Consider the following 14728-nt stretch of genomic DNA (forward strand, 5'->3'; position numbering starts at 1 on the left):
TTTATTATGGGAACTAATGAAGAACTTTTCTTTATGCACCCTCTCCACCCCACTCATGCTTTTATAGACCTCTAACCTATCCCCCCTCAGTCTCCTCTTTTCTAAGCTGAAAAGTCCCAGTCTTTTTAGCCTCTCTTCCTATGAGACCTGTTCCAAACCCCTAATCATTTTAGTTGCCCTTTTCGGAACCCTTTCCAAGGCCAAAACATCTCTTTTGAGGTGAGGAGACCACATCCGTACACAGTACTGAAGATATGGCATACCATAGTTTTATATTTCCTCCCCTCCTTCTTCCCCCGGCTTCCCCCTTCCAGCTCCCTCCTCCCAGGTTTCCTCCTCCCCTTTCCCACCCTCTCTCTTCCCCTCTCCCACCTCCTTTTCCCAGTCTCCCCATAGGTTAATCCCCCCACCCAGTTTTGTTCAAGAAAGAGAGTTCTATTTTTGAACACACGTGTCCTTTATTTTTTACTTCAGGAAGGGGAGGAGTAAGTGGAAGGAGGTGAGGGAGGAATGGGGTACGAGCCCCCGATGGGGAGGACTGGAGTGGCTCTGCGGGCTCCTCAGGGTGGAAGCTCTCCTGCAGCCCCCCGTTTGACACCCCCCCCCCGGATGGCAGCCTGCGGCAAGTGCAGCCGGGCTGATGGCCGAGTGCTGTGATGTGCCGAGTGTGGGCACTCAGGGCACTTCAAGACAGGACTGCTTTGCTGTCCCTCCTCGAGGTAGACAAGCAAGCGGGGAACCCTGAGAACTGTCTGTCCGGGATGGGGGTTGGGTCTCTTTAAGCACAGCCCTCGGCTAGCCTGAGACAGCAGCTCCATGCTCTAAGTCCTAACCTGATGCCCTGCTGGCACTCCTTCCGGCCATCCTTAACATCGGTTCAGGGTCCACTCAGTGTGGACATGCTAGTTCGAATTAGCAAAATGCTAATTCGAACTAGTTTTTAGGTCTAGATGCACTAGTTCGAATTAGCTTAGTTCAAATTAACCAATTTGAATTAAGTTAGTTCGAATTAGTGCTGTAGTGTAGACATACCCTGATATGTTAACATTAGCATTTAATGTAGGCATTTGAATCCTATTGTAAATTGGCATAGCTCTCCTGACTTAGTCAAACTACACTGATTAATATCTGGTCTTTGGAAATCTGACTCAGTTGGCATCCAAAACAGAATCTGTTTAACATGCCATCTTGAATTAGACAGAGGATGGGCAATTAGGTCACTTTCTGAAGGCCATAACTGTCTTGATTGTTTATTTATTTAATCTCTTGAGGACAAGAACTCTGTTATATCTTTTTCAGTACCTAACACAACAAGATCCTAGCCTCTGTCCATGACTGGAACACAAATTAACAATAATGTTATTTATTTGTATTACTATTTGTTATTTCATGGAGTCTGAAGCCAAAAGGGACCATTGCGATAATCTATTCTGACCTTGTGCATAACACAGGCCATAGAACTTCTGCAAAATAATTCTTGTAACATATCTTTTAGACCAGAACCAATTTTTAATTAAAAGTCTTCCGTGATGGAGTACCCATCACAAGCTTCCATCAATTATTCCTACAAAGAACCCCTTCGATAGCAGCCAGTTGGAGCTTGGATTTTTAAGTTCTGATTTCTGCTATAGGTTGCACCTGAACTCACAGGGCCTGGGGAGGCAATAAACTGATCATATCCTTAGAGTCACCCAGGCCTTATCTTTGCTTGAGTATATCACCCAGGAGCACTAGTCTTGGCCTAAAGCCACAATATGGTAGATTTTCTACCAACACTGAACAAAAAGATGCTTCCTATGCCCTAAAGAGTTTAGAAGCTAGTCTTCTGTTAACTACAGAAGCAATCAAGCCACTTCCAATCTTTTTCAGATGTTTTCCTTTGGGATCTAGGATTGTATTATTTTTTATTAAATATATATGCTATTGTCAAGTGTTCATCAGCGAGTCTGTGCAATAGAACAAATTAATTGAGTTTATCAGAAAAATTAAATGTTACTATCAAGCCAGGTTTCCATTCTTTTATCAGTAAACACAAATACATAAGTGCACTCTCATTTCTATAGTGGAAGTTTAAAATCAGAATAATTGTAAATCATTCCAGTAACACGGAATGTCTTAGTATAAATTGAGTATGCATGGAAAATATTCCCAAGAATCTAGAAAATATAAATTTTCCACTGAAATATACCTTCTTGTCTTTCACAAGTAATATATCTCAGCAGTGCGTCTCTCAACCTAGCTACAAATGGTTTCTCAAAGCAACTGTATCTTAGCAGTAGGAATGTGTGCATTCTGAAATCTAGGCAATAGCTACTCTTAACCATCGAATTAGGGCAGGAGACAGATAATTTTCAAAATATGATGTTCTCAGAGTCAATAAATTGCAAATGTATGCCTAGAACTGGTAACCTGACTGAAATAAGTACAGGCAGTCCCCGACTTACGTGGATCCGACTTACGTCGGATCCCTAGATACGAACGGGGTGAGGCAACTCCCGCACATGCGCAGCAGCATTCCCGGGGCTCGCTCACCTGGGTCCTAGGATCCTCCTCCTCCTCGGGCCGGCTCCGACTGGGGTCCTGCAGAGCTGCCGGGCAGAGGAAAAGTGCCTCCCCACGCTCGCTGCCCCCCACCACCCCCCTGCCAGCAACAGGCTGCCCCCTCCCCTGAGCAACAGGCTGCCGGACAGACAAAAGCAGCCTCTCTGCCCCTCCTCCCCTCTATACATGCCTGGCTCCCGGAGCGCAGCAGCGTCCCCGGGGCTCGCTCACCTGGGTCCTAGAATCCACCTCCTCCTCCTCTTCGGCCGGCTCCAACTGGCCTCTGCCTGCAGCAGCTGGCCACAGGGACAGGGATCCCGCAGAGCTGCCGGGCAGAGGAAAAGTGCCTCCCCACGCCCGCTGCCCCCCCCCGCGGCCTCGCATCCTGCACGCCTCCCCCCTCCCCCCCTGCCAGCAACAGGCTGCCCCCTCCCCTGAGCAACAGGCTGCAGAACAGCAGACAAAAGCAGCCTCTCCGCCCCTCCTCCCCCTATACATGCTGGGCTCCCTGGGCAAACAAAGACTCCACCAAACAAACAAAGTGCTGGCCTCATTGTGTTAGCAAAAAAAGGACCCTCCTCCTAGAACCCTTGGTGGTGTGTGGAAATAAAGCTATTAGCTCAAAGCATGGTGCAGAGCTATTTGGTATTTGATGAGTTACTCCTTTAGTCCTGAGTTTGTCACAGGGACAGAAATAGATGTGAAATCTTCTGAACAGGGGAACAGACAGCAAAACAAACATTAGAGGGGAGTTAACCTTTCCCTATGCTATCCAAAACTAAAAAAAAATGTTTGGCTAGAGTTTCCCCTACAATATGTACCAGTTCCGACTTACATACAAATTCAACTTAAGAACAAACCTACAGTCCCTATCTTGTACGTAACCCGGGGACTGCCTGTATATGGAATACAAATGAGGGAAGATTTAACATGGTCTATGTATACTGTGAAATGCACTAAAAGACATGCCAGTCATAGTACCACCAAGCTACGCCTGAGCTAAGATTCAGCAACTCCATATTGAATTGTAAACTACTATTCCCTTGGCAACATCCTTTCTCATGTATCTTCTTTCTTTGTGTCCATCTCTCTGTTTATGTGATACATGTCAATTCTACACATGATACCACAAAGGTCACTTCTTATTTAGTTGTCCTTTTTTTCATTTGTCTTAGAAGCCTTAGAAGTCTCAAAATTTCTCAGGATTGCATTCTGTAGGCTGAAAGGTTGTTGGGACACGGAACTGACAAAGCTATGGATAAAATTCTGGCCCAACTGAAGTCAATGGCAAAAACTATTGACTTCAATGGGATTTGATCATATGTATGACATACGGAGTTCACATGACATTCATATTTCTGGTACTTTGTTCACAACATTGTTTTGTTCATTAGTCTAATGAACTGTAGGTCAGATATGGCAAATAGTTCCATATCAGATGGTGGAAGCGTAGCTTATTTGAAAGAAAACACTGCAGGGCAGGAAGGCACTAATAAAAGTTAGCATGTAGGCTGAAAAGTACATATGGGAACATTTGTGTGTTGAAAGGTTGTGAACCTAACAGACTACTTTTGAGCCAAAGAATACATCATTACCTATTTATGGTACCATAGCACATATTTTATTTGAAGTCTAGCTCCTGGATGGTGACAAATGCAAATATTTTTTAATAAGTGCAGGTTCTATCCAGTAAAGAGCAGCAGAGAGAGAGAAAGTGTAGGTGTTATTCTACATGCACCAGATAATATGCTGCATGACTATTCCTGCAGACAACACGACACATCACTCTGCACATATTTTGTTTTTCTGCATGTGATAATTTATTAATAAACCTAACTGATTATCTTGAAACCAATCACGCTCTTAATGAAAACAGCTGGGCCTTGTATGCGAACTAACTTCAGAAACTATTTTCAAGTAGTGAAATATGAGTGAGGCCCTGCAGAATTTTTAAATGGGGCAACTTATTTATTTAACATGAGAAGTTGAGAGTCATAATTTCTAGAAATTACATGTTCAGGAATTAAAGCAGGTATTTCCCTCCTAAAAGATGCAGTATATCTGGCATATATATTGGTTATACATTATCTAAAGAAGCATTTCATCTAATACTCTATTCAGTCAAATTTTGACACAAATCAGCTTTTTGGGAGATTATTTTATGTTCATAATCATCTGAAAAATGTCTAAATAAATACAATCCATCCTATTTATACAAAATTTGGGAACTATAAGACACTCCCATTTATAGTATATATTTAAGGTCTAGTTTTGTTCCAATACTTCGCACTGCACAAACTGCAGTTCTGGTTGTAGCAAATCTCAAACAATGACAATGGTCATTCTTCTTAAAGTAATTTTAAGAGTTCCATTGCAGTTGGTACAAATTGTGCAAAATCATATCGACATATAATTTTTCATTAAAATTATAGTGCTTGATAAGTTCGCACTGCTGCTAAAGTTTTAGCATACAGTTATCTGTATTTATTTGATTGAAAGCAAACAGAGTAAATGAACATGCCTTTTTTGCAAACATTTAATTAGCTGACACACTGTTATACATAATTCAGAGGAAGAACAATCTCTCATTGTTTTAGCCATGAACTGTTGGAATGCCAAAACAAATTCTGTAGGACCTAAACTGGCATGGAAAGACAGACAGATTATGTGATAGAAGCTTCTGCTATAACTCAAAGATTGCTAACTTGGCAAATGCCTTTTCAAAAACAGGTAAAGATTAACAGTATTGGCCTAATTCATCAAAGTTATGAACATGAGCAGCAGTCCTTTACATTTTAAGTTTTCTACACTATATGGATTGAATTCAAAGTGGAAGAAGCAAAAAGAATTGTTTTTTAGAAAGCTGGAAATTCTGGGGTGAATATTCACGCTAAAAATGTCCAATGTAGCTTTATTTGCTTCTAGCTCTGTACATGTTTCTCATGCTGAACTGATCATTTTGAATTTTCACATGTCGTTCAGCAACAGATTTTACCACTCATGGGAATGACAAATATTTGAAGGAAAGGGAAAAAAATCTTCTGGCTCCTGGCTTAGGCACTGCAAATAAAGAACGGGGTATGTGCTACTCCTACTGAAGAGAGTAGGACTTGTGCATGCACATATGAAAGCAGCATAAAACATTTGTATTAAGGAAGAATACAATATATTGAATATGTGGGTAGATTCTCTGGCATGGAAGGTCCCTTGCATGCAAATGTCCTCCCGTGTGGAAAGGAGGTCACTTATCTTGTGGCTGGAGAAGACAGGGGCTGGAGCTAACTGCTGATGGGCCTGGGCCAGGACCCAAAGGGCATGCATCATTTCCTTGTCCACACTTCCAGAAAAGCTAACAAAGGCTCCTTTGTTGTCTTTCAACATTAGAATGAAATGCTTTATGCAGGCCCACCAACAGGGAAGGCAAAGGGGGCAAGTGCCCTGGAGCCTGGTGATTCCAAAGGGCCTGAGCTCCTGACTGCCATCACTGCGGCAGGAGTGGTGGCAGCCAAAGCCCCAGGCCCTTCAAATCGCCACTGGAGCACAGCACGACATGCTCTGAGTGGCTCTCAGGGCTACCTGAGGGGGGCGGGGGCAGCACACTCTAAATGGCAATGAGGACTGGCTGGTCCTAGCCCCACGCCTACTGCCTAAGGCCCTCCTCTTCTGGGAGCACGGAGCTGCCTTCCCTCCACATCTCCCAGGGGGCCACCAAGTCTTTTGCTGTTCCTGCCCTTATGAGATGTGATCTACGATCCATGGGAATCCCACAGTCGGGGAGCTAAAGAGGAATAGGGTCTGGAGCTGTCACAGAAGTATAAGTTCTAGTCTCTTGCAGATAGCTGAGGCACAACTTGGTGGCTAATCCCAAAGAGAACAATTCAAGTACAGGGGAAGTTGCAAATTTCCCTCTCATCCCCTCTCTTCCAGATTCCCCTTCCATGAGTATTTCCTCAGGAGGGGCTGATGAAGTCAAAATACTTCTGTTACATATGGAAACAAAAGAACTAGGAAAGACCACTGGTTGCTACATAAGAAATGTTAAGAAATCATTACTCAAGTGAATTAGTGGGAATTTTTATTTGGATGCACTAAACGTGTGTAAGGAAACAAACCACCTGTTAGGCACCAATTTTTCACACAGCCCTGAAGAAGAAGACCCTTTTGCCTGCAAGAAACCACATTGACTTTAATGAGAGTCCATATGCTTGTTTTCAGGGTCAGAGTCTTAATTTACCAGCACCCATCTCAGAAGGATTCAGGGCTAGATCCTCGGCTGGCACAAATTATCATAGCTTGATTGAATCTAGCGGAACTGCTGCTGATTACTGTTCAGGTTCACAAATTCCAACTTCAAAGCTGTCAACCAGACCACGATACATCTGAGGTTTAGCAAAAAGTCAATGACCATCAGTTTCAGGGCTTCAGACACAAATAAAGCAAAACCAGGCAATGTTCACTCTTTTCTGCTTTCTTGTTTCTTTTAAACTGTTCTGAAAAGACTTAATTTGAAAACAGGAAAGGATTCACTTTGGACTAAATGATTCTCTTTTGGCATTTGAATTTAGCAGCTCGAGCACTTCCTATAATTAAGTCCAAAGAAATACTTATTTTAGGCTTAAATAAATCCCTTTGGAGTTGTCAATGAATGCTAATGTCTTTAGAGGGGTGGGTGTGGAGGCAGGGAGATCTCTTAAATGCCTCTTTCCCCATTAGCTTGTTCAACACATTTCTTTTGAATACTTGTAATGTGATACCTGGGTTTTTGCAGAGGAAATCAGTTGAGAATCCAGCAGGAATGTCCCCTTGTGAAATCCAATATGAAGATAACTTTAGTCCCAATTCTGCCCTTACAGAACAGCAAGCTAACGTGAAATGCTGTAATGTAAGCTCTTTCAAATAAAAAGCTTTTTTAGGACACCTCTCCCCCACTCACGCTTCTGGAAACAATGTGTGCATGCACATGCACACACTTCTGCTGTTTGCAAGGAGGTGTCTAATTACTAACTGGAACGTTCATTCATCACCCAGGTGTTAGAAAGCACAGCCCTCTAATAACAGACCATTGCACTCCAGTGAACTTGCACTGCAGAGGATTGGCCCGTCCAAGGCCAAACCCAGGCAAATCTGCTCACAGCCATATGGAGAGGGCCTAGGGTTTTGTTTATAATACTCCTCCCCTAATTCCGGGTGGTTTTTTTTTTCTCCACTAGCCCCACAGAGATTTTTTTTTTAATCTTATTTCCAGCAAGAACAGCAGACGCCTTCAGCCACCTGTCCAGCAATTCTTTAGAGTAGAAGGTCATTGCTGGCTCACATGTGCAAGTTTTAAAAAGAGCTGTGTCTGCATAAGTTGCTTTTTAGCATTAATGTATATTTTAAAAAAATGAAACCCATCAAGTAACCACACAATGTGCGGTTAAAAATATAAGAAATTGACAGGAACAAATAAGGAAACATTTGTATGCATGGGGCAGCACCCTATGAAACTCACTCAGGGTATGTCTACACTACCCCGCTAAAGGGGTAGACATGCCCTCACTCTTTATATTCTCAGATATAAAGATCAAAACAAATGTTGTGGGGCTCTTGAGCCCACTCTGATGGTAACCCAGTTGAAGCACCCATGCAGTCCTGGCAATAATGAAATAAAGTCCACATGCCAGTCTTTGTTTCATTCACAAAGAGATGACAAATACAGGTTACACTGAAGAAGTGGAGTTTGATTAAGCCCTGTGCTTCCAGTCTATCTTTCCATGTTCCCTAGTGACCTGTTACAATAATAGACCCTCTAGGGAATATGGGCCTGGATTCTAGGTCCACTGATCTTGACGCTGTCTCATGGATGACGGGAGAGGGATTGTGTGAGGATTACCTGTTGTGTTCCCTCCCTCTGGGGCATCTGGCATTGCCACTGTTGGCAGGCAGGATGCTGAGCTAGATGGACTATTGGTCTGACCCAGTATGGCCGTTCTTATGTTCTTATGTTTACTGTGCCAGCTGCCACTTTTAGCAGTTTCTAAAATACTCACAAATTGCAGCTTTCTCACCCAGTTGCTCAAGGTTCAGTCTTCCTATGGTTCAGTTTTAGCAAGTTCCAAGCCTTCTCATCCTATATTTCCACCATGCAAATGCCAAGAGGCCTATCCCATTCAGAGTATAGAATGCACACAGGTGAACCTCAGTGAACAACAAATATACTTCCTTAGGTCAGCTCTCCTGTGCAATCCCAGCTAGGACTAATGAATTCCTTTGTCAGTACCTGCTAACTAAGATCATTAGTGTCTATCAGGGATGGTCTAGACTAGTGGTCCCCAACGCAGTGCCTGTGGGCACCATGGCACCCGCCGGGCTATTTCTGTGAGCCTGCCGAGTGAACGGGGCCAGCCCTGCCCCCAGGCACATGGCACATGGGCTGTGCCGGCCCCAGGCACATGGCATATGGGTGGTGCCGGCTCCTGGGCACACGGCACAGGAGCGGCGCTGGCCCCAGGCATGCAGCACACGGGCAGGAGTATGCTGCTACCAGGCACCCGGCAGCCCCAAAAGGTTGGGGACCACTGGTCTAGACAGTATTTGGTCCTGCCATGGGGGTACGGGACTGGACTCAATGACCTCTCGAGGTCCCTTCCAGTCCTAGTATTCTATGATTCTATGATTCTATGATTACATTTTATAATATTAATAGCTGTAAATTTAGAACAAAAAAAAAGAAAATACAATGTCACAAAGCAATTCTCAGATGCATAAGGCGATTGAATTGAACTCTTCGTCCATTTTAAGAGCGTTGGATAATTTATGTCAATTACTAGCGTCATTCTGTACACTACAATGAACATTCAATTCTTATGCTTATAACGTATGCAGCTGCAGCTGACATTCAAGGTCAAGGAATAAGCTATCCACATACAGTTTATGTTATGGTGAGTTCTGTTTTCCCATTTCTTGGCACCTTGGCCGTGTCCAGACTCAGGGGTTTTTTCGGGAAAAGTAGCCTTTTCCCGAAAAAACTTCCCCTGCGTCCAGACTCAAGCCGCGTTCTTTCGAAATTATTTCGAAAGAACGCGGCTTTTCTTTCGATGGCGGTAAACCTCGTTTCACGAGGAAGAACGCCTTCTTTCGAAAGTTCCTCTTTCGAAAGAAGGCGTTCTTCAATGTAAAGAGGTCGTCTTCGAAAGAGAGCATCCAGACTCGCTGGGTGCTCTCTTTTGAAAAAGCGGATTTCTCTTTCGAAAGATCCGCCTGCAGTCTAGACGCAATCTTTTGAAAGAGGCTCTTTCGAAAGATGCTTTCGAAAGAGCCTCTTTCGAAAGAAGCCTGCAGTTTAGACATAGCCCTTATGTATGGTTATAATCCACTAAACTGAACCCTGTCCATGTTCAAGGGAAAGTTGAAGCTTTAGTCTACTGGAACTCAATTGTTGATTTAGGAAAATGTGTGAGAAAAATCATTTATCTTACAACAAATGTGCAGACCACTGACAGTGAGATCTAGCATGTCTACAAGGCTCTTTTTCATTTTGAGGGTAGTACAGAGTTATACGAGTTCTTTGGAAATGTAAATTCACTATTTCTATTCCAATCAATTTATTTTATAATTGCATAGTAAAGATTGTAATTGTATAATTGCATGTAAGCAATTTGTCAGTAATAGTGTGCTGTCACACTCTTGCAATTTTATGTCTGATGTTAATAAACAAGTAATTTTTAAGTGAGGTGAAAGTTGCAGTCCACAAAACAAATCAGACTCCCAAAGTGGTTACAGAAGTCTGGAAAGGTTGAGGGACTCTGTGTTATGAGATGAATGATTTTCACACTATGGTTTGTCAAGCTTTTGATTTGGACTAATCAACACTGGTTATATGCCACATGTGTAATGTGGTTGCTCACTTAAGTCATGTTGCATTATTTTTTGCTCCCTGCTTGGAAGACTGAAACATTTTAATATCATATTTATGTTATGTGGTTTTAGCTAAATACTAAATAAACTTCTGGGATTTATGAATGTTTTGTACATGGCCAGTGATTGCTTGATTAGTTGCAAAAAACAGATAAGCATAATGAATATGGTCTGAAGGTATTATTTGTGAAAAAAGACACAGGTGATTTTGCTTTCAATTATTCCGGTTTTATTACCAAGCATCTCAATCCTTTTATTAGCATCTTTATCCAACAGTTGTCCTGCCCTCGTGCTGCCCATTTTTTTAATGCAGGCCTCTCATTCTGTGAAAAGGTTCAACATTTACTTCTGAGTTTCCAAATATTCTGGCAGGTTTTTCTCCTTTCACACACACAAAGTCCTTTATTACTTTTACATACAACAGATGTACAGGAATTAAGAGTGTTCTAATTCCAACAAAACTTGCATAATAGTCCCCAGTGTATTTCCTTATAACTGCACCCTACATTCTGTGTTGTTGAGATTATGTTTTCTTTTTGTTTAGACTCCCAGCCCTCCACTTCCTGTATGAGGAGAGGTATTTCCAACTGCATTATCTCCTACACTTCCATGATAATACAGGGTCACTGCTGTAGTCTCCCTTTAAGGCCAATGTCCCTTCAAATTCTCTGCTGACAAGATACACTATTATCTTTCATTCTTTCTTCACCTTCTTTCCTTCCTAAGGGAGGAAACATCTGTACCTCCATTAGAAATTAAATGAGTAGCTACATTTCTCTGGCCTTTCAGGCATATTCCTAACACTTTGCAAGGGGACCAGAATTAGGATTCCTAAATCAATTCCCAAAATTAATTAAAGTCTGAAATACTTACAGTCTATTGCTTAATATGGACAATGCCGTCTCTCTTCTCCTACATTATAGGAATAGAAAAAGATACAATATGCTATTAATATTTCTAAAAACTCTCTTAAATCTGAAAGATATTGATCAGAATACATTAAGTCAATGATGGATTACATTTACTTCAAGAATTTGCCATAATATGCATTACCGTGTCACATGAATATTGTCCTTACATTTTTGGATAGGCAGATTGTGATAGAATACACACACCCTGCAAGGAATAAGAAGGAGTTAAGGAACTGTCCTCAGCGTGGGTAGCTCTGATCTGTCATAGAGTTCAAAAGTGAACTTTTGTAGACACTCCCTGATAGAGGAGCCTCTGACTTATTTGGGAGTGTTCCACTAGGGAAGGTCATGAATGCTGTAATTCAACCTTAGAAACATACCTCTCTTGATTCCCGGGGAAGAGAGATGTCCACAGGTTGCAGGGAGAGCATATATAGGGCTACATCTTGGAGGGAAACTAAGATCCTGGTCAGAGTAGAAGAGATTGCTTTATGGTGCTCTATCTCTAGTAGCTAAGGTTCTGCTAGAAAGGCAGAAGCTGCTGCTGAAAAACTTTGGGCCTTGGATTATGAAGTGAGCCATGGAGGCTATTGCTGAGCTTTGCTGGAGACTGTTGTTGTGCCCAGAGCTGGCTAAGGTTGGCCTGCAGCAAAGATAGTTTGAGTAACCCCCAGCTCTGTTGTCTGGGGGTACGTCTACACTACAGCGCTAGTTCGAACTAACTTAGTTCGAATTAGTTAATTCGAACTAAGCTAATTCGAACTAACGCGTCTAGAACTAAAAACTAGTTCGAATTAGCGTTTTGCTAATTCGAACTAGCAAGTCCACATTGAGTGGACTCTGAACAGGGCTTAAGGATGGCCGGAAGCAGTGCCGGCAGGGCATCAGAGGAGGACTTAGAGCATGGAGATGCTGTCTCAGGCTAGCCGAGGGCTGCGCTTAAAGGGTCCCGACCCCCACCCCGGACACACAGTTCTAAGGGGTGCCCCGCTTGCAAAGAAGTTCTGGCTTGGAGTGCCCGGAGTACCCACACTGGGCACATCACACCACTCGGCCATCAGCCTGGCTGCACTTGCCGCAGGCTGCCATCTGGGGAGAGGGGGTAATTGGGGGGCTGCAGGAGAGCTTCCACCCCCAGAAGCCCGCAGAGCCAGCCCAGTACTCCCCATCGGGGGCTCGTACCCCATTCCTCCCTCACCTCCTTCCACTTACCCTTCCCTAGCCCCCCTTCTTATTGATGTACAAAATAAAGATAACGTTTCTTCCAACATTGACTCTGTCTTTATTGAACAAAACTGGGGGGAGACTGGGAAAAGGAGGTGGGAGAGGGGAAGAGAAAGGCTGGGAGAAGGGAGGGCAACTAACATGATCAGGGGTTGGGAACAGGTCCCAGATGAAGAAAGGCTACAGAGACTGGGACTGTTCAGCTTAGAAAAGAGGAGACGGAGGGGGGACAGGATAGAGGTCTCTAAAAGCAGGGGTTGGGTGGAGAGGGTGCATTCAGAAAAGTTCTTCCTGAGTTCCCATAAAGAAGGACTAGAGGACACCAAAGGAAAGGAATGGGTAGCAGGCTTCAAACTAGTAAGAGAAAGTTGTTGTTCTTCACAAAGCAAAGAGTTAACCTGCGGAACTCCTTGCTGCAGGAGGCTGTGAGGGCTACAACTAGAACAGAGTTTAAAGGGAAGTGAGATCAAGTCATGGAGGTTGGGTCCATGGAGTGGTCTTAGCCAGGGGGTAGGAGTGGTGTCCCTGCCCAAAGTTTGTGGAAGGCTGGAGAGGGATGGCACGAGACAAATGGCTTGGTCACTGTCTTCGGTCCATCCCCTCCAGGGTTCCTAGGGTTGGCCACTGTCAGCAGACAGGCTACTGGGCTAGATGGACCTTTGGTCTGACCCAGGACGGCCATTGTAAGCTCAGGACTCAGGGTCGGGGGTCTCAGTGGACCCCCTTGATTTTCATGCACACCTGCTCCTGGGTGGCCAGGCTGGCAGCTCTCCTGCCCTAATCGGCCACTTTCCTGTGCCTAGTGCGGAGATCATGGACGAGGTCCACGATGTCCGCACTAGCCCAGGAAGGTGCCCGCCTCTTGCTGTCCAGGGCAAGCTCCCGGGAGCCGCCAGCCTGGTCCCGGGAAGAGGGGGTGGGCTGGGGGACATCGGGTGGGTGGCTCTGTGCCGTGCCAGGTGCAGGGTCTGCTGGCTGGGTGCTGGCAGGCTTGCACCTGGCACGGGCACCGTAGCCAGCCCGTGCCCCTTTAAGGGGCCCGGGGCCGGGAGGGGGGCATAGAGTTTCCCTGGTGTTGGCCAGAGTGGCCACCAGGGAAACCTGGGGAGGGCTAGCCTCCCACTAGTTCGAATTAAGGGGCTACACACCCCTTAATTCGAACTAGCCAGTTCGAACTAGGCTTAATCCTCGTAAAATGAGGTTTACCTAGTTCGAACTAAGCGCTCCGCTAGTTCGATTAAAATTCGAACTAGCGGAGCGCTAGTGTAGCGCCTATTAAAGTTAGTTCGAACTAACGTCCGTTAGTTCGAACTAACTTTGTAGTGTAGACATACCCTGGGAAAGTTCTTGCAGGGGACGGGGGACAGTGAGAAGACTGAAAGGAGTTTCACTGAATCTGAGAGAAATAGATTTATTGTCTAGCCAGAGTTACTGATCTCTGGTAATAATACCTCCTAGTTTCAGAGGGGTTGTGCAGCCTGAAATGATCCCATGTTGCTCTGCTCTTTATCGCCTCAGCTAGACTGCTTTATTGGATTGACTGTCTCCAGCTTCCAGATTTCAAGTGAATCCACGCACGTAAATGTTTAGAATGCTGACATTTAAAGGCGGGCACACTAGGGATGAGGTAAATGGTCCCGGTATGAATGCAATTTGGCTAAGTTTCATTTACTACTGTAAATTACATTTATTTCTTGATTTGTTGAAATGCTTCCTATTGATTCAACATGGTTGTTCCATTTTAATGATTCTCAGCCTGTTATGTGCACTCCAACCCATCTGATGAAGTGGGTTTTACCCACAAAAGCTTATGATCCTATACAGGCAGCCCCCAAACTTGCGATGTGACCAGTTCCTCAGGAAATATCACAAGTTGGGGGCATCATAACTGAAACCCTCATTAATGATAGGAGTCGTGTGTAAATGAGGACCGAGGACATAAGTTGGGGGTTTTCGGCTCCTTCTGCACTTACAAAAATGGTTGTAAGTGCAGAGGGTTGGAACTCAGGTGGTCTCATCTTGGGGGTTTCCTGTATATACTTTTTGTTAATCTCTAAGGGTATGTCTACACTTGCACCCTAGTTCGAACTAAGGATGCAACTGCAGGCATTTGAAATAGTCAATGAAGTGAGGGTTTAAATATCCCGCGCTTAATT

General features: G+C 44.1%; 1 long non-coding RNA gene across 1 annotated transcript in view; it reads right to left on the reverse strand.

Annotated features, from left to right (window-relative positions):
• The window catches only part of LOC149525738 (uncharacterized), an 88001-nt gene that overhangs the window by 11705 nt on the left and 61568 nt on the right, over nucleotides 1–14728 (reverse strand). The window contains exon 3 of the long non-coding RNA XR_016348430.1: nucleotides 11311–11349. This is a non-coding gene — a long non-coding RNA (uncharacterized LOC149525738). The remainder of the gene's footprint in view (nucleotides 1–11310; nucleotides 11350–14728) is intronic.

The sequence above is a fragment of the Pelodiscus sinensis genome, chromosome 1 (assembly GCF_052426305.1).
Source record: "Pelodiscus sinensis isolate ZL-2025 chromosome 1, ASM5242630v1, whole genome shotgun sequence".
Taxonomy (NCBI): Eukaryota; Metazoa; Chordata; order Testudines; family Trionychidae; genus Pelodiscus; species Pelodiscus sinensis.